The sequence below is a fragment of the Rattus norvegicus genome, chromosome 16 (assembly GCF_021556685.1).
Source record: "Rattus norvegicus strain SHRSP/BbbUtx chromosome 16, alternate assembly SHRSP_T2T, whole genome shotgun sequence".
NCBI lineage: Eukaryota > Metazoa > Chordata > Mammalia > Rodentia > Muridae > Rattus > Rattus norvegicus.
In genome coordinates, this window is record NC_141549.1 from 29,430,434 (window position 1) to 29,454,779 (window position 24,346).

Sequence of the window (24,346 nt, forward strand, 5' to 3'; positions counted from 1 at the left end):
AGAAGAAAACTTCCCAAGCCTAAAGAAAGAGATGACCATAAAGATGTAAGAAAACCCACAAAAGACCAAATAGATTGGACTAGAAAAGAAAATTATCCTGCCACATAAAAATCAAACCACTACATATACAGAACAAAGGGAGTCTATTAAAAGCAGTAATAAAAAAGCCAAGTAACAAATAAAATTAGAACTACTAGAATTATACCAGATTTCTCAATGAAGATGCAAAAAGCCAGAAGATCCTAGACAGATGTCATACAGTCCCATAAGAGACTATAGATGCCAACCCAGGCTACTAAACCCAGTAAAATTCTCATCACCATAGATAAAGAAACCAAGATATTTCATAACGAAACAAATTTAAATAATATTTTAGAATACTCCAACACAAGAAGAGTGATCATCTCATAACAACCCCAAAAGAAGATTATCATACATTATCACTTGCAACAACAAAAATAAAAGAACCAACAATCATTGTTTTTTAATATCTCTCAACATCAATGGACTCAATTCCCCAATAAAAAGACACAGACTAACAGGCTGAATACATAAACAGGATCCATTATTCTGGTGCACACACCAAACACACACCAACAACAAAGATAAATACCACCTCAGAGTAAAGGGCTATAAAACAGTTTTCCAAGCAAATGTTTCCAAGAAACAAACTGGAGTAGCCATTCTAATATCCAATAAAATAGACTTTCAAAAATTATCAAAAGTGATGGGGAAGGACACTTCATATTCATCAAAGGAAAAAAAATCCAATGAGATGAAGTCTCAACTCTGAATATCTATGCCCCAATTGCAAGGGCACCCACGTTCATAAAAGAAATGTTACTGAAGCTCAAAGCACACATTGAACCTTCCACGATAATAGTAGGAGATTTCAACACCCTACTGTTACCAATGGACAGATTATGGAAACAGAAACTAAACAGAGTCACAGTGAAACTATCAGAAGTTATGAACCAAATGGATTTAATAGATATCTACAGAATATGTCACCCCATGAACAAGAGAATAGACCTTATCAGCACCTCATGGAACCTTCTAAAAATTGACCATATAATTGGACACAAAACAAGCCTCAACAGATAAAAGAAGATTGAAATAATCCCATGCATTCTATCAGATCACCATGGTCTTAGGCTGGACATAGTAACAATAAAAACAAGAGAAAGTGGACATACTCATGGAAACTGAACAGGGAAGAAATAGGAAAGAAATTAAAGGCTTTCTAGAATTCAATGAAAATAAAGGCACAGCATATGGAAACATGGGAAACAATGAAAGCAGTGTGAAGAAGAAAATTCATAGCATTAAGTGCTTTCATAAAGAAAATGGAGAGATCCTATACTAGCAACCTAACAGCATGCCTGAAAGCTCTACAACAAAGAGAAGCAAACAAACCCAACAGGAGTAGACATGCCAGAAATAGCAAAACTCAGGGCTGAAATCAACAAATTAGAAACAAAGAGAACAATACAAAGAATCAACAAAACCAAGAGCTGGTTCTTTGAGAAAAATCAATAAGACAGATAAACCCTTAGCAAAATTAACCAAATTAAAAAAATCAGAAATAAAAAGGGAGACATAAAAACAGAAACTGAAGTGATTCAAAAAAATAACCGGATCTCACTACAAAAGCCTGTAGTTAATAAAACTGAAAAAATCTAGATGAAATGGATGATTTTTTTCTAGACAGATACCACAGTCCAAAGTTAAATCATGATCTTGTAAACTATCTAAACAGTCCCATAACTCCTAAGGAAATAGAAGCAGTCATTGAAATCCTCCTAACCAAGAAAAAAACCAAAACAAACAAGTAAACATCATCATCATCATCATCAACAACAACATCAAAATAAAAGTAAATAAAAAGAGAAAACCTGGGCCATATAGTTTCAATGCAGAATTCTACCAGACCTTCAAAGAAGAACTAATGCCAATGCTCCTCAAATTAATCCATAAAACCAGAACCAGAAGGAACACTACCTAATTCATTCTATGTATCAATAGTTACTTTGACACCTAAACCACATGAAGACACTACAAAGAAAGATAACTTTGGACCAATTTTGCTTATGAATAGCAATGCAAAAAAAAAACAATAAAATTCTCACAAACCAAATCCAAGAACACTATTCACCATAATCAAGTAAGCTTCATCCTAGGAATTCAGGAATGGTTCAATATATAAAAATACATCAACTTTATCCACTATATAAACAAAATCAAAGAAAAAAGCCAAATGATCATCTCATTAGATGCTGAAAAAGTATTTGATAATACTTCATGTTAAAAAGTATTGGATAGAACAGAATTTCGTGTCACATACCTAAACATAAAAGCAATATACAGCAAACCAACAGCCAAAATCAAATTAAATGGAGAGAACCTGAAGCATTCCCACTATAATCAGATACAAAAAAAGGCCAGCCACTCTTTCTCTATCTGTTCAATATAGTACTTGAAGTTCTAGCCAGAGCAATTAGACAATAAAAGGAGAGCAACAGAATACAAATTGGCAAGAAAGAAGTCAAGAATGATATAATATACTTAAGTGACCCCCAAAATTCTACCAGAGAACTTCTACAGATGATAAATAACTTCAGCAAAGTGGCTGGATTTAAAATTAACTCAAAAAATGAATAGCTTTCTTCTATTCAAGGGATAAACAGGCAAAGAAAGAAACACCCCTCACAATAGTCACAAATAATATAAAATACCAGAAATATATAAAATAATATAAAAAGCCCAGAAATAAACCCACACACCTATGGAGACTTGATCTTTGACAAGAAGTCAAAAACATACGATGGAAAAAAGAAAGCATTTTCAATTAATGATACCAGTCTAATTGTAAGTCTGCATGTAGAAGAATGCAAACTGGTCTATGTTTATCACCTCTTACAAAGCTGAAGTCCAAGTGTATCAAGGACCTAATCATAAAACCAGATACTCTGAATCTATTAGAAGAGAATGTAAGGAAGTGCCTCAAACACATGGGCACAGGAAAAAATTTCCTGAACAGAACACCAGTGGTTTATGCTCTATAATCAAGAATCTACAAATGGTACCTCATAAAATTGCAAAGCTTTTGTAAAGTAAAGGACACTCTCAATAGGACAAAATGGCAACCAACAGATCGGGAAAAGATCCTTAACAATTCTACATCCAATAGAGGACTAATATCAAATATATACAAAGAACTCAAGAACTTAGACACCAGAGAACCAAATAATTGTATTAAAAATGCAGTACAGAGCTAAACAAAGAATTCTCAGCCGAGGAATAATGAATGTTTGAAAAAGACCTAAAGAAATGTTCAACATCTTTAATCATCAGGGAAATGGAAATCAAAACAACCTTGAGATGCTCCCTCACACCAGTCAGAATGGATAATGTCAAAAACTTAGGTGACAGCAGATGCTGGCAAGGATGTGGAGAAGGAGGAACACTCCTCTATTGTTGGTGGGACTGCAGACTGGTAAAACTGTAGGGAGACAAATAACCCTATTAAAAGATGGGGTTCAGAGCTAAACAAAGAATTCACAGCTGAGGAATGCTGAATAGCTGAGAAACACCTAAAGAAATGTTCAACATCTTTAGTCATAAGGGAAATGCAAATCAAAACAACCCTGAGATTTCACCTCACACCAGTGAGAATGGCTAAGATCAAAGATCAAAAACTCAGGGGACAGCAGATGCTGGCGAGGATGTGGAGAAAGAGGAACACTCCTCCATTGTTGGTGGGATTGCATACTGGTACAACCATTCTGGAAATCAGTCTGGATGTTCCTCAGAAAATTGGACATAGTATTACCTGAGGACCCAGCTATGCCACTCCTAGGCATATACCCCAAAGAAGCTCCAACATATAACAAGGACATGTGCTCCACTATGTTCATAGTTTTATTCTTAATAGCCAGAAGCTGAATATAACCCAGATATTCCTCAGCCAAAGAATGGATACAGAAAATGTAGTTCATTTATCCAATGGAATACTATTCTGCTATTAAAAAGGAGAATATCATGAATTTTGTAGGCAAATGGGTGGAACTAGAATGTATCATACTGAGTGAGGTAACTCAGATGCAAAAGTGCATTCATGGTATGTACTCACTGATAACTGGATATTAACAAAAAAGTACAGAATACCCTGATACAACCCACAGACTGTATATTTAACGACAAGGAAGGTCCAAGTAAGGATGCTCCAGTCCAAATTAGAAGAGGGAACAAAATAATCACAAGAAGTAGAGGGAGGGAGAGACCTGGGTGAGAGACATGGGCAGGTGAAAAGTGGAGCGGGATAAGGTATGGAAGAGACAGGAGATAGGTTCAGAAGGGCCTCTGCGGGTGGAGGGAACCTCTAAAAGTCCCAGAGACCTAGAATGTGAGAGTCTCCCTATCAGGACCCAGTGAGGAAGACCTTAGCTAAAATGTCTCACAGAGGTGAGATGGAACCTGAAGAAATCACCTCCACTAGATGGGGTCCCCAGCAAAAGGATGGGGTCACCCACCCTTCTTCAAATTTTTTTATCTAGGATTGCTCTTGTCTAAAATAAATACAGGGACAAAAGTGGAGCAGAGCTTGATGGAAAAACCATCCAGCGAGCAGCCCAACTAGGGCTCCATCCAATGGATGGGCACCAAACTCTGGCATTATTACTGATGCTATGTTGTGCTTGCAGAAGGGAGCCTAGCTTGGCTGTCCTCTGAGAGGCTCTACCAGCAGCTGTCTGAGACAGATGCAGATACTCACAGCCAACCACTGGATTGAGTTAAGGGAAGGACTGAAGGAGCTGAAGGAGATTGCAATCCCATAGGAAGTGTGAACTAACTGAATCCCTCAGAGCTCCCAGAGATTAAGCCACCAGGAAAAGAGCATACACGCTGAGGCCCCTGGCACATCTAGAGAAGAGGAGTGCCTGTTTGGCCACATTGGGAAAGGATGTGTCTAATCCTGTAGAGACTTGATGCCCCAGGGAGTGGGAAGAGAAGAACATCATCTCAGAGGTGAAGATGTGAGGGGATGGGGCGAAGGACTCTGGATGGAGTACTGAGAGGAGAGGCAACATTTGTGATGTAAATAAATAAAATTATTAATTAAAAACATAAATGAAGACAGAAATGAACTCTAGCTCATTTCGCTTTTTGATTTATTTGTTCAGGAAATTAAGAAGAATAAAGAAACAGCATTGTGGTTTTAGGGAAATGTTTCTAAAATGTGATTTATAGAGCCTGCAAGTGAAGGAAGAGTGCCTACCCTGGAATAGAGCAGGCATTTAAAGTTCTAATAGTTAATCTAGAATGGAGCAGTGAGAAAAATTAGAGGAGTTGTTGAGAGAGAGAGAGAGAGAGAGAGAGAGAGAGAGAGAGAGAGAGAGAGAGAGAGTCTTCAAGTGTGCAAAGGGCAGAGGCACAGCTGCTCAGAAATTTACAGAATATACAGATGGTGCAGGAAGAAATGTGTTATTAGATTAGAACCAGGAATCAATCAATCTATCTATCTATCTATCTATCTATCTATCTATCTGTCTGTCTGTCTGTCTGTCTGTCTGTCTGTCTGTCTGTCTGTCTGTCTGTCCGTCCGTCCATCCATCCATCTATCTATGAATCATCTTTTATCCATTTATCTGTCGTTAATAAATTTTTCAGTATCTATTTATACCTTCATTTGTTGTGCTTAGTATCAAGGTATTCATTCCTTAGTATGTATAAAGTCGTATTTTGTGTAAATGGGAAGTGGTAGGATATTTAGTGATGATGTTAAAAAGACAGATTAGTTCTATCTTTTTGGCTGCAAGTGTCATAAACTAGAAAATTTCGTGAACTTGATCCTAAGTGAGGTAATCCAGACCGAGAAAGACAAACATGGTATGTAACCATTTATATGTAGATATTAGCCATAAGTTACTGAATAAGCATGCTACAATCCACAGATCTAAAGAAGCTAAACAGCAAGGAGGGTCCAAGGGAGGATGATTGAATCTCTTAGAAGTGGAAATAAAATAGACAGTGATTATATGGAGAGAGGGAACTTAATGAGGGAGGGGTTGGGAGCAGAACTGAAGGGATCCAGAGTTTGGACAAGAGAGGGAGAGAGAACTGGAACTGGTGTGATGGTAGGGGCATCTCTGGGGGACGTAGAAACCTAAGACAATGGAAACCCCTAGGAATCTATGAGGGTGATCATAACTAAGAACCCTAGCAATAGCAGACATGGAACATGAAACGGTCACTTCCATTATCCAGGCAAGACTTGCAATGGAGGGGTGGGGATACCAACCCAGCCACAAAACCTCTGATCTACATTGTTTTCTGCCCTGTGCAGGGGTAAAGAGGGAGCAGAAACTGAAGGAATGGTTATCGTATGACGGGCACAACTTGAGACCTATGCCGTGAGAGTAAGCCCACCCCTGACATTATTAAATGATATTCTGCTCTACTCGCACACAGTAGTCTGGCATAAATGTCAATCTGAGAGGTTTTACTCAGCAGCTGACGAAAATGGATGCAGTCACCCACAGCCAAACATTTAGTGGAAATTGGAGAATCCTGCAGAAGAAGCAAGGAAGGACGTAGGAGTCAGAGAGTTCAAGAACAACACAAGAAAACCTATAGAATCAACTAACCTTGGCCCATAGGGACTCACTAAGTTCAACTACCAACCAGAAAGTATGTATGAGATGGACGTAGGCTCCCTACACATATGTAACAGATATGCAGCTTGGTCTTCATGTGGGATCCCTACCATCAGAAGCAGGTGTGTGTGGGGTGCTGTATCTGACTCTGTTTTCTGCCATTGGATCCAGTTCTCCTAACAGGGCTGTCTTGTCTAAGCCATCATAGAAGATGCACTTAGTCCTACTGTAACTTGATACACCAAGGCAGATTGATATCCATGGGAGAATTCCCCTTCTATGGGGAGAGGGAAGGGACTTGGAGGAGAGAAGGGAGGGGGAGCTGCAATTGGAATATAAAGCAAATAAATAAGTCAATTACTGTAAAAAGAAAGATTAGTCACTTGTAAAATGGCAAATTCAATCTAACATGAATTGCAATGGTTTATGTGGATAAAACATTTAAAAATAATAAAACCATTATAGGCAAAACCACAATTATATTATCTGTGAAATTGTGGAATTATAAGAATATTAAACAAAAATTGGAAAACATAGCACGAGGATTTAAAAGACAAAAGCTTTTAATTGACGGCAAAGCAATACATACACAGCAATGCACCCGTAAGTGAGGCCCACAAAGAGTTGCCACATTTTATAACACATGTGTAGCCAAATGGTTAATTTGACTAAGTCATAAATCTTTCACAAATTATTACATAAACTTCCTTTAAGAGGAATGAATAGGATACACAAATGGAAGTTCACATGAAAGGAACTATAGGTAGTAAAGAACTATATTTAAAATAATCTCAATTTCTACAAGCAAGCAAATGCAAAGTGAGTTCTCAGTGATCTTTACTTTCACTGATCAAATCTGTAAATTCATAAAGACCGATCATCTCTACCCAGTGGTGATAAGGTATAAAAATAAAATGTTGGCATGTAGTTTTGAAGTAATCCTACAATTTATTTATTTTTAATTAATTATTTTATTTATTTCCATCCCAAAGGTTGCCCCTATCCTCCTCCCAGATTTCTTGATTTCATTCTCCCTCCTCTTTGCATCTGAGAGGGTGCCCCCCATCATTCCCTCTTTCTGGGACATCAAGTCTCTACAGGATTAAGTACACCTCTCCCACTGGGGCCAGGCAAGGCAGTTGTTCCTCTGTTATATATGTGCCAGGGCCCCATGGATGCTCTTTGCTTGGTGATTAGTCTCTGGGAACTCCCTGGGATTCAGGTTAGTTGACAGTGTTGGTCTTCCTATGGGGTTGACATCCCCTTCAGCACGTTCAGTCCTTCCCCTAATTCAGTCTAGTGGTTGACTGTGAGTATCTGCATCTGTCTCAGTCAGCTGCTGGTAGAGCCTCTCAGACGACAGCCATGCTAGGCTTCTCTCTGCAAGCACAACATAGCATCAGTAATAGTGTCAGGATTTGGTGCCCGTCCATGGGATGGATCCCAAGTTTGGCTGGTTATAAGATGGTAATTTCTTTAGTTTCTGCTCCTTTTTGTCCCTGCATTTCTTTTAGACAGTAATAATTCTGGGTCAAACATTTGAAGGTGGGTTGATGTACCCATTCCTTCACTGGGGGTCCTGTCTAACTACTGGAAGTAGTCTCTTCAGGTTCCATTCCCTCACTGTTGAACATTTTAGTTAAGGTTATCCATCCCCTTTGAGTCCCCGGGGACTCTCACATCCCAGGTCTCTGAGATTTTCTAGATGTTCCTCCAACCCCCACCCTAATCCCACAATTTAAAAGGTGTTATTTGTAGGGTGTGTGTGTGTGTGTTTGAGAGAGAGAGAGAAGGGGGGGAGGACAGAGACAAAGACAGATAGAGACAGAGGGAGAGAGAGACAACATCTAGAACATCTAGAATTCAGGAGAGGAAGCTGGAGAGGAACAAGGGGAGAGAAAGAGAGAGAGAGAGAGAGAGAGAGAGAGAGAGAGAGAGAGAGAGAGAGAGAGAGAGAGAGAGAGAGAGAGAGAGAGAGAGAGAGGAGGGGAAAAGGAGGGGGAGGCAGAGAGTGAGAGGGAGCACACAAGAGAAAGAGAGAGCTATATCTAAGTGCCTTTGGAAAACAGAAGAAAACATCACACCCACTGGATCTGGAGTTACAGGCAGCTGTGAGTTCCCTGATTTGGATGCTGGGAATCAAACTCAGGTTCCCTGGAAGAGCAGCAAGTTTTCTTAATTGTTAACCAATCTCTCCATGTCCACCTTTGTATTTTGACAACTTATTTGTAGGGCAGTTGTTAAACATCATTGAAATAGAAAATATCTAATAAAGAACAAGTATTCCATTCATAAAAATAACTTTGCTAAAACACTTGTACAGTTGTTCAAAGACATATTTCTTTATTTTCTTTTATTTTAAAAAATTTTGATATCCCAACAGTAGTTTCCCCTCCCTCATCTCCTTCCAGTCCCTCCTTCCTTTTGCTTCTCTCTACCCTCCACTCTACCCTTGATATCCACTCCTCATTTCTCTTCAGAAAAGGGCAACCCTCCTATGCATGTCATCTAAACATGAAATATCAAGTTGCAGTGAGACTAAACACCTTCTCTTATGTTAAGGTTGGATGAGTCAATCTAGTGGGTGGGAAAGGGTCACACAAGCCAGAAAGAGATTCAGAGATAGCCCCCACAGGTGGTCTCTTCAGGTTCCATTCCCTCACTGTTGAGCATTTTAGTTAAGGTTATCCATACCCTTTGAGTCCTGGGGGACTCTCACATCCAAGGTCTCTGAGATTCCACAAGAAGCAAGGAGTTCCACAAGAAGTCCAAGCTATACCATTGTAACACATATGAAGAGGGTCTAGGTTAGTCACAGGCAGGTCCCCCAGTTGTTGGTTCAGTTTCTGTGAACCCCTATGAGCCCTGCTTAGTTGATTCTGTGGGCCAAGGTCTCCTGGTGTCCTCAACCCCTCTGTCTTCTGCAGTCCTTCCTTTGCCCTCTTCTACCTAATGTTTGCCTCAGGCTCCCTGCATCTATTTCCACCCATTGCTGGATGAAGCACCTCAGATGATAATTGGGCTAAGCGGCAATCCAAAGACATATTTCCACAAGAATATTCACTTTAGATATTTGTAAAAGGTAACCCAAATGTTTAATTATTTACTATAACATATACAAACTTATAAGTAGGATTAGGTATACTATACATATACACATATAGACCAATATTTTAACATTAATTTAAATTTGTTTTCACTTGAAGTTTTTCTCTTTTAGATTTATTGTATGTTGCACTATGTTGCATAAGGATACAATTATACAATGTATGCTGGGCATATTCTACCCCATATCACTCTACCATACACACACTCTTTTTCAATAAAAATTTTGGGAGAAGGATTACCTTTCAAAATTGTAAATAGTGTGATCCTGCTTGTGTAAATTATATTTTTTTAGTGTGTATACACAAAGTCACATGAAAAGTCTGGAGGTAGAGAGCTGGCTGTTGGTAGTGACCATTTCTGGGTGGGAGAGTTATGGAAGTCATACATATGTGTTTCATATATATATAATCATATATATTATGTATTATATATGTAACCACATATTATATATGTATATATAGAGTTTCTATAACAACATAGCTAATCTTAATAACAAAATAGTTTTCTATTACATTGATAATGATTTGTAGATTCTCTCTAATATTAAAGTGATTATCATTGCTTATTCAACACACTAGTCAACTATGCCCCTCTTCTCTTAAATTGAGTCATTACACTAAATGGAGTTAAGACGATGACATAAATTCATTGATCTCATAACTATTTTGTAGAGAACCCAATGTTGTAATGAGACATTGATCTCCAGATGTCATTATTCCTTATTCCTAGAAAGCATTTATTCCTCGGAAGCCATGCTTGTCCTGACTAATGCCTTTCTTCTCTAGAAGAGGATATATAGAAGCCACAGGCCCATGACTCTCAACCCTGGCTAAAATAAATTGGAATTTCTGGGCAAACTTTTAGCAATACTGTGCCTAGATATGATCTGAAATCTTCTAACAATGAGATCCCAGCACAGGCACAGAGGTCAGTATTCTTAAAGGTTTGCCCCAGTGACTATATGACACATCCACCGACTGTGGCTGGAGAAACACTGTCTGACTCTAAATTTCTTAAAAGATACATTTTTAAAAAATTTTATTTTTCTTGGATATTTTATGTATTTACATTTCAAATGTTATCCCCTTTCCCCCCCTCTCCCATAACTCCTTCCCCTGCATATATGAGGATGCTCCCACTCCCACCCACCCACTCAACAACCTGGCATTACTTTACACTGGGGAAATGAATCTTCACAGGACCAAGAGTTTTTCTGCCTATTGATGCTGGGCAATGCTATCCTCTGCTACATATGTGGCTGAAGCCATGGGTCTCTCCATGTGTACTCATTGGTTGACAGTTTAGTTCCTGGGAACTCTGGTGGAGTCTGGTTGATTAATATTGTTGTTCTTCATATGGGGTTGCAAAACCCTTCAGTTCCTTCAGTCTTTTCTCTAACTCCTCCTCTGGGGTGCTCTTGTTCAGTCCAATGGTTAGTTGCAAGCATCTTCTTCTGTATCAGTAAGGCTCTGGAAGAGCCTCTCAGGAGACACCCATATCTGGCTTCTGTCAGCAAGCTCTTCTTGGCACCAGTAATAGTGACTGGGTTTGGTGGCAGCATATGGGAGGGATCCCCAGATGGGTCAGTCTCTGGATGACCTCTTCAGTCCCTACTCCATTCTTTGTCCCTGTATTTCCTTCTGTGAGTATTTTGTTCTCCCTTCTAAGAAGGAATAAAGCATCCATATTTTATTCTTTCTTCTTGAGCTTCATATGATCTGTGATTTTTTTCTTAGGTATTCCAAGCTTTTAGGCTAATATCCACTTATCAATGAGTGCATATCATGTGTGTTCTTTCGTGACTAGGTTACATCACTCAGGATGACATTTTCTAGTTCCATCAATTTGCCTAAAAATTTCATGTAGTCAGAGTTTTTAATAGCTGAATAGTACTCCATTGTGTAAATGTACCACATTTTCTGTATCTATTCCTCTGTTGAAAGAAACATCTGGGTTTCTTTCCAGCTTCTGGTTATTATAAATAAGGCTGCTATGAACATAGTGGAGCATGTGTTCTTGTTATATGTTGGAGCATCTTTTGGGTGTTTACCCAGGAGTGGTATAGTTGGGTCCTCAGGCAGTACTATGTCCAATTTCCTAAAGAAGTGCCAGGCTGATTTCCAGAGTGGTTGTACCAGCTTGCAATCCTACCAGCAACGGAGAAGTGTTCCTATTTCTCCACATCCTCACTAGCATCTACTGTTACCTGTGTTTTTAAGCTTAGACATTCTGACCGGTTTGAGTTGTTCTCAAAGGGTTGTTTTGATTTGCATTTCCCTGTGACTAAGGAGGTTGAACATTTCTTTAGGTGCTTCTCAGCCTACTATTTCTCAGTTGAGAATTCTTTGCTCAGCTCTGTACCACATTTTTTATTGTTTTTTTTATTTATTTACATTTCTAATGTTATCACCTTTCCCGGTTTCCCATCCATAAACCCCTTATTCAATTTACCCCTCCCCTTTGTTCTATGAGAGTGTTCGCCCACCCATCCACCCACTCCTTCCTGCCTCTCCGCCCTGACATTCCCCTACACTGGGGGAAAGGGGGAAGTCCAGCCTTGGCAGGACCAAGGGCTTCTCCTCCCATTGTTACTCAATAAGACCATCCTTTGCTACATATACTGCTGGAATCATGGGTCTGTTCATGTGTACTCTTTGGATGGTGGTTTAGTCCCTGGGAGCTCTGGTTGGTTGGTATTGTTTTTCTTTTTTTATTTTTTTTTATTAACTTGAGTATTTCTTATATACATTTCAAGTGTTATTCCCTTTCCCGGTTTCTGGGCAAACATCCCCCTCCCCCCTCCCCTTCCTTATGGGTGTTCCCCTCCCAACCCTCCCCCCATTGCCGCCCTCCCCCCATAGTCTAGTTCACTGGGGGTTCAGTCTTAGCAGGACCCAGGGCTTCCCCTTCCACTGGTGCTCTTACTAGGATATCCATTGCTACCTATGGGGTCAGAGTCAAGGGTCAGTCCATGTATAGTATTTAGGTAGTGGCTTAGTCCCTGGAAGCTCTGGTTGCTTGACATTGTTGTACTTTTGGGGTCTCGAGCCCCTTCAAGCTCTTCCAGTTCTTTCTCTGATTCCTTCAACGGGGGACCTATTCTCAGTTCAGTGGTTTGCTGCTGGCATTTGCCTCTGTATTTGCTGTATTCTGGCTGTGTCTCTCAGAAGCGATCTACATCCGGCTCCTGTCGGTCTGCACTTCTTTGCTTCATCCATCTTGTCTAATTGGGTGGCTGTATATGTATGGGCCACATGTGGGGCAGGCTCTGAATGGGTGTTCCTTCAGTCTCTGTTTTAATCTTTGCCTCTCCCTTCCCTGCCAAGGGTATTCTTTTTCCTCATTTAAAGAAGGAGTGAAGCATTCACATTTTGATCATCCGTCTTGAGTTTCGTTTGTTCTAGGGATCTAGGGTAATTCAAGCATTTGGGCTAATAGCCACTTATCAATGAGTGCATACCATGTATGTCTTTCTGTGATTGGGTTAGCTCACTCAGGATGATATTTTCCAGTTCCAACCATTTGCCTACGAATTTCATAAATTCGTTTTTGATAGCTGAGTAATATTCCATTGTGTAGATGTACCACATTTTCTGTATCCATTCCTCTGTTGAAGGGCATCTGGGTTCTTTCCATTTTCTGGCTATTATAAATAAGGCTGCGATGAACATAGTGGAGCACGTGTCTCTTTTATATGTTGAGGCATCTTTTGGGTATATGCCCAAGAGAGGTATAGCTGGATCCTCAGGCAGTTCAATGTCCAATTTTCTGAGGATTCTCCAGACTGATTTCCAGAATGGTTTTACCAGTCTGCAATCCCACCAACAATGGAGGAGTGTTCCTCTTTCTCCACATCCTCGCCAGCATCTGCTGTCACTTGAGTTTTTGATCTTAGCCATTCTCACTGGTGTGAGGTGAAATCTCAGGGTTGTTTTGATTTGCATTTCCCTTATGACTAAAGATGTTGAACATTTCTTTAGGTGTTTCTCAGCCATTCGGCATTCCTCAGCTGTGAATTCTTTGTTTAGCTCTGAACCCCATCTTTTAATAGGGTTATTTGTTTCCCTGCGGTCTAACTTCTTGAGTTCTTTGTATATTTTGGATATAAGGCCTCTATCTGTTGTAGGATTGGTAAAGATCTTTTCCCAATCTGTTGGTTGCCGTTTTGTCCTAACCACAGTGTCCTTTGCCTTACAGAAGCTTTGCAGTTTTATGAGATCCCATTTGTCGATTCTTGATCTTAGAGCATAAGCCATTGGTGTTTTGTTCAGGAAATTTTTTTCAGTGCCCATGTGTTCCAGATGCTTCCCTAGTTTTTCTTCTATTAGTTTGAGTGTGTCTGGTTTGATGTGGAGGTCCTTGATCCACTTGGACTTAAGCTTTGTACAGGGTGATAAGCATGGATCGATCTGCATTCTTCTACATGTTGCCCTCCAGTTGAACCAGCACCATTTGCTGAAAATGCTTTCTTTTTTCCATTGGATGGTTTTGGCTCCTTTGTCAAAAATCAAGTGACCATAGGTGTGTGGGTTCATTTCTGGGTCTTCAATTCTATTCCATTGGTCTATCTGTCTGTCTCTGTACCAATACCATGCAGTTTTTATCACTATTGCTCTGTAATACTGCTTGAGTTCAGGGATAGTGATTCCCCCTGAAGTCCTTTTATTGTTGAGGATAGCTTTAGCTATCCTGGGTTTTTTGTTATTCCAGATGAATTTGCAAATTGTTCTGTCTATCTCTTTGAAGAATTGGATTGGTATTTTGATGGGGATTGCATTGAATTTGTACATTGCTTTTGGTAAAATGGCCATTTTTACTAAATTAATCCTGCCAATCCATGAGCATGGGAGATCTTTCCATCTTCTGAGGTCTTCTTCAATTTCTTTCCTCAGTGTCTTGAAGTTCTTATTGTACAGATCTTTTACTTGCTTGGTTAAAGTCACACCGAGGTACTTTATATTATTTGGGTCTATTATGAAGGGTGTCGTTTCCCTAATTTCTTTCTCGGCTTGTTTCTCTTTTGTATAGAGGAAGGCAACTGATTTATTTGAGTTAATTTTATACCCAGCCACTTTGCTGAAGTTGTTTATCAGCTTTAGTAGTTCTCTGGTGGAACTTTTGGGATCACTTAAATACACTATCATATCATCTGCAAATAGTGATATTTTGACCTCTTCTTTTCCGATCTGTATCCCCTTGATCTCCTTTTGTTCTCTGATTGCTCTGGCTAGAACTTCAAGAACTATATTGAATAAGTAGGGAGAGAGTGGGCAGCTTTGTCTAGTCCCTGATTTTAGTGGGATTGCTTCAAGTTTCTCTCCATTTAGTTTAATGTTAGCAACTGGTTTGCTGTATATGGCTTTTACTATGTTTAGGTATGGGCCTTGAATTCCTATTCTTTCCACGACTTTTATCTTGAAGGGGTGTTGAATTTTGTCAAATGCTTTCTCAGCATCTAATGAAATGATCATGTGGTTCTGTTCTTTCAGTTTGTTTATATAATGGATCACGTTGATGGTTTTCCGTATATTAAACCATCCCTGCATGCCTGGGATGAAGCCTACTTGATCATGGTGGATGATTGTTTTGATGTGCTCTTGAATTCGGTTTGCCAGAATTTTATTGAGTATTTTTGCGTTGATATTCATAAGGGAAATTGGTCTGAAGTTCTCTTTCTTTGTTGTGTCTTTGTGTGGTTAAGGTATAAGAGTAATTGTGGCTTCGTAGGAGGAATTCGGTAGTGCTCCACCTGTTTCAATTTTGTGGAATAGTTTGGATAATATTGGTATGAGGTCTTCTATGAAGGTTTGATAGAATTCTGCACTAAACCCGTCTGGACCTGGGCTCTTTTTGGTTGGGAGACCTTTAATGACTGCTTCTATTTCCTTAGGAGTTATGGGGTTGTTTAACTGTTTTATCTGTGCCTGATTTAACTTCGATACCTGGTATCTGTCTAGGAAATTGTCCATTTCCTGAAGATTTTCAAGTTTTGTTGAATATAGGTTTTTATAGTAAGATCTGATGATTTTTTGAATTTCCTCTGAATCTGTAGCTATGTCTCCCTTTTCATTTCTGATTTTGTTAATTTGGACGCACTCTCTGTGTCCTCTCGTTAGTCTGGCTAAGGGTTTATCTATCTTGTTGATTTTCTCAAAGAACCAACTTTTGGTTCTGTTGATTCTTTCTATGGTCCTTTTTGTTTCTACTTGGTTGATTTCAGCTCTGAGTTTGATTATTTCCTGCCTTCTACTCCTCCTGGGTGTATTTGCTTCTTTTTGTTCTAGAGCTTTTAGGTGTGCTGTCAAGCTGCTGACATATGCTCTTTCCTGTTTCTTTCTGCAGGCACTCAGCGCTATGAGTTTTCCTCTTAGCACAGCTTTCATTGTGTCCCATAAGTTTGGGTATGTTGTACCTTCATTTTCATTAAATTCTAAAAAGTTTTTAATTTCTTTCTTTATTTCTTCCTTGACCAGGTTATCATTGAGTAGAGCATTGTTCAATTTCCACGTATATGTGGGCATTCTTCCCTTATTGTTATTGAAGACCAGTTTTAGGCCGTGGTGGTCCGATAGCACGCATGGGATTATTTCTATCTTTCTGTACCTGTTGAGGCCCGTTTTTTGACCAATTATATGGTCAATTTTGGAGAAAGTCCCATGAGGACCTGAGAAGAACGTATATCCTTTTGCTTTAGGATAGAATGTTCTATAAATATCCGTTAAGTCCATTTGGCTCATGACTTCTCTTAGTCTGTCGACATCACTGTTTAATTTCTGTTTCCATGATCTGTCCATTGATGAGAGTGGGGTGTTGAAATCTCCCACTATTATTGTGTGAGGTGCAATGTGTGTTTTGAGCTTTAGTAAGGTTTCTTTTACGTATGTAGGTGCCCTTGTATTTGGGGCATAGATATTTAGGATTGAGAGTTCATCTTGGTGGATTTTTCCTTTGATGAATATGAAGTGTCCTTCCTTATCTTTTTTGATGACTTTTAGTTGGAAATTGATTTTATTTGATATTAGAATGGCTACTCCAGCTTGCTTCTTCTGACCATTTGCTTGGAAAGTTGTTTTCCAGCCTTTCATTCTGAGGTAGTGTCTGTCTTTGTCTCTGAGGTGTGTTTCCTGTAGGCAGCAGAATGCAGGGTCCTCGTTGCGTATCCAGTTTGCTAATCTATGTCTTTTTATTGGGGAGTTGAGGCCATTGATATTGAGAGATATTAAGGAATAGTGATTATTGCTTCCCGTTATATTCCTTTGGATGTGAGGTTATGTTTGTGTGCTTTCATTCTCTTTGTTTTGTTGCCAAGATGATTAGTTTCTTGCTTCTTCTAGGGTATAGCTTGCCTCCTTATGTTGGGTTTACCATTTATTATCCTTTGTAGTGCTGGATTTGTAGAAAGATATTGTGTAAATTTGGTTTTGTCATGGAATATCTTGGTTTCTCCATCAATGTTAATTGAGAGTTTTGCTGGATACAGTAACCTGGGCTGGCATTTGTGTTCTCTTAGGGTCTGTATGACATCAGTCCAGGATCTTCTGGCCTTCATAGTTTCTGGCGAGAAGTCTGGTGTGATTCTGATAGGTCTCCCTTTATATGTTACTTGACCTTTTTCCCTTACTGCTTTTAATATTCTTTCTTTATTTTGTGCGTTTGGTGTTTTGACAATTATGTGACGGGAGGTGTTTCTTTTCTGGTCCAATCTATTTGGAGTTCTGTAGGCTTCTTGTATGTCTATGGGTATCTCTTTTTTTAGGTTAGGGAAGTTTTCTTCTATGATTTTGTTGAAGATATTTACTGGTCCTTTGAGCTGGGAGTCTTCACTCTCTTCTATACCTATTATCCTTAGGTTTGATCTTCTCATTGAGTCCTGGATTTCCTGTATGTTTTGGACCAGTAGCTTTTTCTGCTTTACATTATCTTTGACAGTTGAGTCAATGATTTCTATGGAATCTTCTGCTCCTGAGATTCTCTCTTCCATCTCTTGTATTCTGTTGGTGAAGCTTGTATCTACAGCTCCTTGTCTCTTCTTTTGGTTTTCTATATCCAGGGTTGTTTCCATGTGTTCTTTCTTGATTGCTTCTATTTCCATTTTTAATTCCTTCAACTGTTTGATTGTGTTTTCCTGGAATTCTTTCAGGGATTTTTGTGTCTCCTCTCTATGGGCTTCTACTTGTTTATTTATGTTTTCCTGGAATTCTTTCAGGGATTTTTGCGATTCTTTCAGGCATTTTTGCGATTCCTCTCTGTAGGCTTCTACTTGTTCTCTAAGGGAGTTCTTCACGTCTTTCTTGAAGTCCTCCAGCATCATGATCAAAAATGATTTTGAAACTAGATCTTGCTTTTCTGGTGTGTTTGGATATTCCATGTTTGTTTTGATGGGAGAATTGGGCTCCGATGGTGCTATGTAGTCTTGGTTTCTGTTGCTTGGGTTCCTGCGCTTGCCTCTCGCCATCAGATTATCTCTAGTGTTACTTTGTTCTGCTATTTCTGACAGTGGCTAGACTGTCCTATAAGCCTGTGTGTCAGGAGTGCTGTAGACCTGTTTTCCTCTCTTTCAGTCAGTTATGGGGACAGAGTGTTCTGCTTTCGGGCGTGTAGTTTTTCCTCTCTACAGGTCTTCAGCTGTTCCTGTGGGCCTGTGTCTTGAGTTCACCAGGCAGCTTTCTTGCAGCAGAAAAGTTGGTCTTACCTGTGGTCCCGAGGCTCAAGTTCGCTCGTGGGGTGCTGCCCACGGGCTCTCTGCAGTGGCAGCAACCAGGAAGACTTGTGCCGCCGTTTCCGGGAGCTTCAGCGCACCAGGGTTCCAGATGGTCTTTGGCTTTTTCCTCTGGCGTCTGAGATGTGTGTGCAGAGAGCAGTCTCTTCTGGTTTCCCAGGCTTGTCTGCCTCTCTGAAGGTTCAGCTCTCCCTCCCACGGGATTTGGGTGCAGAGAACTGTTTATCTGGTCTGGTTCCTTCAGGTTCCAGCGGTGTCTCAGGCACAGGGGTCCTGCCGCTCCTGGGCCCTCCCCCACGGGAGCCCAGAGGCCTTATACAGTTTCCTCTTGGGCCAGGGATGTGGGAAGGTGTGAGCAGTGTTGGTGGTCTCTTCTGCTCTGCAGCCTCAGGAGTGCCCACCTGACCAGGCGGTTGGTTCTCTCTCTCACAGGGTCTGGGGGCAGAGAGCTGCTGCGGGCCGGGATCCGCAGGTGTGGGACTTCCGGTAAACACAGAACGTGCCCGGTCCTAGAGGAATTCTGCCTCCGGGTGTCCCAAGCTCACCAGGCAGCTTTCTTGCAGCAGAAAAGTTGGTCTTACCTGTGGTCCCGGGGCTCAAGTTCGCTCGTGGGGTGCTGCCCACGGGCTCTCTGCAGGGGCAGCAACCAGGAAGATCTGTGCTGCCGTTTCCGGGAGCTTCAGTGCACCAGGGTTCCAGATGGTCTTTGGCTTTTTCCTCTGGCGTCTGAGATGTGTGTGCAGAGAGCAGTCTCTTCTGGTTTCCCAGGCTTGTCTGCCTCTCTGAAGGTTCAGCTCTCCCTCCCACGGGATTTGGGTGCAGAGAACTGTTTATCCGGTCTGTTTCCTTCAGGTTCTGGTGGTGTCTCAGGCACAGGGGTCCTGCCGCTCCTGGGCCCTCCCCCACGGGAGCCCAGAGGCCTTATACAGTTTCCTCTTGGGCCAGGGATGTGGGCAGGGGTGAGCAGTGTTGGTGGTCTCTTCCGCTCTGCAGCCTCAGGAGTGCCCACCTGACCAGGCGGTTGGGTCTCTCTCTCACAGGGTCTGGGGGCAGAGAGCTGCTGCGGGCCGGCAGTATTGTTGTTCTTATGGGGTTGCAAGCCCCTTCAGCTCCTTCAATCCTTTCTCTAACTCCTCCAATGGGGATACCATTCTCAGTTCAATAGTTGGATGCTAGCATTTCTCTGTATTTGTCATGCTCTGGCAGAGCCTCTCAGGAGACAGCTTTATCAGACTCCTGTCAGCATGCCCATTTGGCATCAGCAATATTTTCTGTGTTTGGTGGCTGTATGTATATGGGCTGGATCCCCAAGTGGGGCAGTCTCTGAATGGCCTTTCCTTCAGTCTCCAAACTTTATCTCCCTATCTCCTACTATGTATATTTTTGTTCCCCCTTCTAAGAAGGACTGAAGCATCCACACTTCAGTCATCCTTCTTCTTGAGCTTCACGTGGTCTGTGGATTTTATCTTGGGTAATCTTAGCTTTTGGGCTAATATCCACTTATCAGTGAGTTCATACTATGTGTGTTCTTTTTGATTGAGTTACCACACTCAGGATTATGTTTTCTAGTTCCATCCATTTGCCAAAGAATTTCATGAAGTAAAAGTAAATTAAGCTGAGTCGTACTCCATTATGCAAACATGCCACATTTTCTGCATCTGTTCCTCTGTTGAAGAATATTTGGGTTCCTTCCAGCTTCTGGCTATTATAAATAAGGCTGCTATGAACATAGTGGAACATGTGCCCTTGTTATATGTTGGAGCATCTTTTGGGTATATAGCTGACTCCTCAGGTAGTACTATGTCCAATTTTCTGAGGAACCACCAGACTGATTTGTCCATTTCCTCCAGATTTTTTAGTTTTGTTGAATATAGGCTGTTGTGGTAGGATCTGATAACTTTTTTATTTCCTCAGTTTTGTTGTTATGTTTCCCTTTTCATTTCTGAGTTTGTTAATTTGGATACTGTCTCTCTGCTATCTGGTTAGTCTGGCTAAGGGTTTATCTATCTTGTTGATTTTCTCAAAGTACCAGCTCCTGTTTTTGTTGTCTTTGTATAGTTCTTTTTGTTTTTACTTGGTTGATTTCAGCTCTGAGTTTGATAATTTCCTGTTGTCTACTCTTCTTGGGTAAATTTGCTTCATTTTGCTCTAGAGCCTTTAGGTGTGTGGTCAAGCTGTTAGTGTATGCTCTATCAAGCTTCTCTTTGGAGGCACTCAGAGCTATGAGTTTTCCTCTTAGCACTGCTTTCATTGTATCTCATAAGTTTGGCTATGTTGTGCCTTCGTTTTCATTAAATTCTAAGAAATCTTTAGTTTCTTTCTTTATTCTTCCTTGACCAAATTGTCTTTGAATAGAGCATTATTCAGCTTCCATGTGCATGTGTTTTTTCTGTTGTTTTTATTGTTATTGAAAAACAGCCTTAGTCTATGGTGATCTGATAGAATGCATGGGATTATTTCAATTTACTCTAACCCATTGAGGCCTGTCTTGTGATCAGTTATATGGTAAATTTTTGAGAATGTACCATGAGGTAGAGAGAAGAAGGTATATTCTTCTGTTTTAGAATGAAATGTTCTATAGATGTCTGTTAAATCCATTTAGTTTCACTGTGTCTCTATTTAGTTTCTGTTTCTATGATCTGTCCATTGGTGAAAGTGGTGTGTTGAAGTCTCCTACCATTATTGTGTGCTGTGCAATGTGTGCTTTGAGCTTTAGTAAAGTTTATTTTATGAATGTGGGTGCCCTTGCATTTGGAGCATAGACATTCAGAATTGAGAGTTCCTCTTAGTAGATTTTTTCTTTGATGAGTATAAAGTGTCCTTCCCTATCTTTTTTGAAAACATTTGGTTGAAATTCAATTTTATTTGGTATTAGAATGACTAATCCAGCTTGTTTCTTGTGTCCATGTGCTTGGAAAAACTTTTCCCAGCCTTTTAATCTGAGGAAGTATCTGTCTTTGTCACTGAGGTGTGCTTTCTCTATGCAGCAAAATGCTGGGTCCTGTTTATGAATCAAGTCTGTTAGTCTATGTCTTTTTATTCCACTGTTAAGAGATATTAAGAAGTAGTGATTATGCTCTTCCCATGGCTGCTGCTCAACATGGCGCCACAGAAAGACAAGAAGCCAAAGAAGTCAACCTGGAGGTTTCATTTGGACCTTACTCATCCAGTAGAAGATGGAATTTTTGATTCTGGAAATTTTGAACAGTTTCTACGGGAGAAGGTTTAAGTCAATGGAAAAACTGGAAATCTTGGAAATGTTGTTCACATTGAACGCCTGAAGAATAAAATCACAGTTGTTTCTGAGAAACAATTCTCAAAAAGGTATTTGAAATATCTTACCAAGAAATACCTTAAGAAGAATAATCTCCATGATTGGCTTCGTGTGGTTGCATCTGACAAGGAGACTTACTGACTTCATTATTTCCAAATTAGTCAAGATGAAGATGGTTCAGAGTCTGAGGACTAATTAGCCTTTGCTTTTAATAATGGAAATATGCTAAAGAAACCTAAAATCAGACTTGTTGAGCAAATAAAAATCATTTTACTCTAAAAAAAAGTAGTGATTATTTCCTGTTAATTTTGTTGTTAGAGGTGGAATTAAGTCTATGTGTCTCTCTTCTTTTGGGTTTGCTGCAAGAAGATTACTTTCTTGCTATTTCTTGGGTGTAATTTCCCTTGTTGTGTTGGAGTTTTCCATCTAGTATCCACTTTAGGGCTGGATTAGTGGACAGATATTGTGTAAGTTTGGCTTTGTCATGGAATATCTTAGTCTCTCCATCTATGGTAATGGAAAGTTTTTCTGGATATAGTAGCCTGGACTGGCATTTGTGTTCTCTTAGGGTCTGTATGGCATCTGTCCAGGATCTTCTAGTTTTCATAATCTCTGTTGAGAAGTCTGGTGTAATTCTGATAGGTTTGCCTTTATATGTTCCTTGACCTTGTTCATTTACTGTTTTTAAAATTCTGTCTTTGTTTTGTGCAGTTGGTGTTTTGACGATTATGTGATGGGAGGAATTTCTTTTCTGGTCCAATCTGTTTGGATCTGTAGATTTCTTGTATATTCATGGGCATCTCTTTCTTTAGGATAGCAAAATTTTCTTCTATAATTTTGTTGAACATATTTACTAGTCCTTTAAGTTGGGAATCTTTGCTCTCTTCAATGCCTATTATTCTTAGGTTTGGTCTTCTCATTGTGTCCTGGGTTTCCTTGATATTTTGGATTAGGAGCACTTTGCTTCTTGAATTTTCTTTGACTATTGTGTTCATGTTTTCTATGGTATAGTCTGCCCCTGAGATTCTCTCTTCTATCTCTTGTATTCTGCTGGTGAAGTTTATGTCTATGACTCTTGATCTCTTTTCTAGGTTTTCTATCTCCAAGGTTGTCTCTCTTTGGGATTTCTTTATTGTTTGTATTTCAATTTTAGATCCTGATTGGTTTTGTTCAATTCCTTCACCTGTTTTGTTGTATTTTCCTGTAATTCTTTATGGGATTTTTGTTTTTCCTCTTTTAGGGCTTCTACTTGTTTACCTGTGTTCTTCTGTATTTCTTTTAGTTATGTCCTTTTTAAAGTCCTCTACATCGTCATGAGATGTGATTTTAAATCCAATTCTTGATTTTCTGTTGGGTTGGAATATCCAGTATTTGCTTTGGTGGGAGAACTGGATTATGATGATGCCAAATAGCCTTGGTTTCTGTTGCTTAGGTTCTTGCATTTGCCTCTTGTCATCTGATAATCTCTGATGTTAGTTGGTCTTGCTATCTCTGACTGGAGATTGTCCCTCCTCTGGGTCTGTGAGCCTGTGAGCCTGTGATCTTAGGAGCGAGAGAATTCCTGGCAGACCATCTCTCTGCTGACAGGTTTTGGGTTTGAGACCTGGGTGGGCAGTCCCAGCTGTGGGTGCAGATGGAGACCAGAAGGGCCAGATAGGTTTTAATTTTTACCTAATACTCTAGTAGTCTAGTGAGATATTACTGAAAGCTTGATTTGTGCGTGTGTGTGTGTGTGTGTGTGTGAGAGAGAGAGAGAGAGAGAGAGAGAGAGAGAAAGAGGAAGAGAGAGAGAGAGAGAGAAGAAAGAGTAAAGTCTTTCTAAATTATTAAACCTCACCTTCATTTATTTAGAAAATATTTTGAAACTCCGTATGATTTTCTACAACTCTAGTGGAGGAGAAGGAAGATGTGATATGGGAACATTTTAGTGTAAGGCTTTAAGTTTACTGTGGCTGAAGTGCATGACAGAAGAACAGTGGAAAATGGTCTGTCATCCTTGTCTTCCCTTTATGTTGGTCATCCTGGACACTGTGTGCAGCAGGTGTAAGGCTGGGGCACTGTATATGGAAGACTCACCAGGCCATATTCAGAGAAAACTATGACTTGATCCTGAAGCCTAATCCTCCTCTTTGTGCTCTTGTCTGTCTATTCATCATTTCAGACATCCTGGGTAGTGAGAGGGGCAAGTCATAAGAACACATGGATCCAGCCATGTCTGATCCCAGGCCAAGAGCAAGGAAATCCACTTAGCCTATGCTCACTTATGTAAATAACCAGGGGTCACCATAACTAAAGTAATATGATTTTATCATAGGAACAGAGGAAAGTTACCTAGCCAAGAGGCCTGGTATTGCTGGTGAAAGGTAAAACCTAAAATCAGTTGGAAGCTGAACCTGGCTCATTTGTAAGTGGAAAGCAGGCCTCCAGTTCCCTACCCAGGAATACATAAGCATACAGTCTGTTAAAAATCTGGAGGCTGAAACTCTATCTAGAGGCTGCTACAAAATATTCATATAGCTGAAGGGGTATGGAAGAGATCTTAAGACACTGATCTTTATTAAGTTGAGAGGTGGCAGTGACTGAAGCTAT

General features: G+C 40.1%; 1 protein-coding gene and 1 pseudogene across 15 annotated transcripts in view; one reads left to right on the forward strand and one right to left on the reverse strand.

The window, feature by feature from the left end:
• Window positions 1-24,346, reverse strand: part of Marchf1 (membrane associated ring-CH-type finger 1) — an 863,029-nt gene that overhangs the window by 91,423 nt on the left and 747,260 nt on the right.
• LOC103693923 (60S ribosomal protein L22-like 1 pseudogene) lies at window positions 21,548-21,952 on the forward strand (annotated as a pseudogene).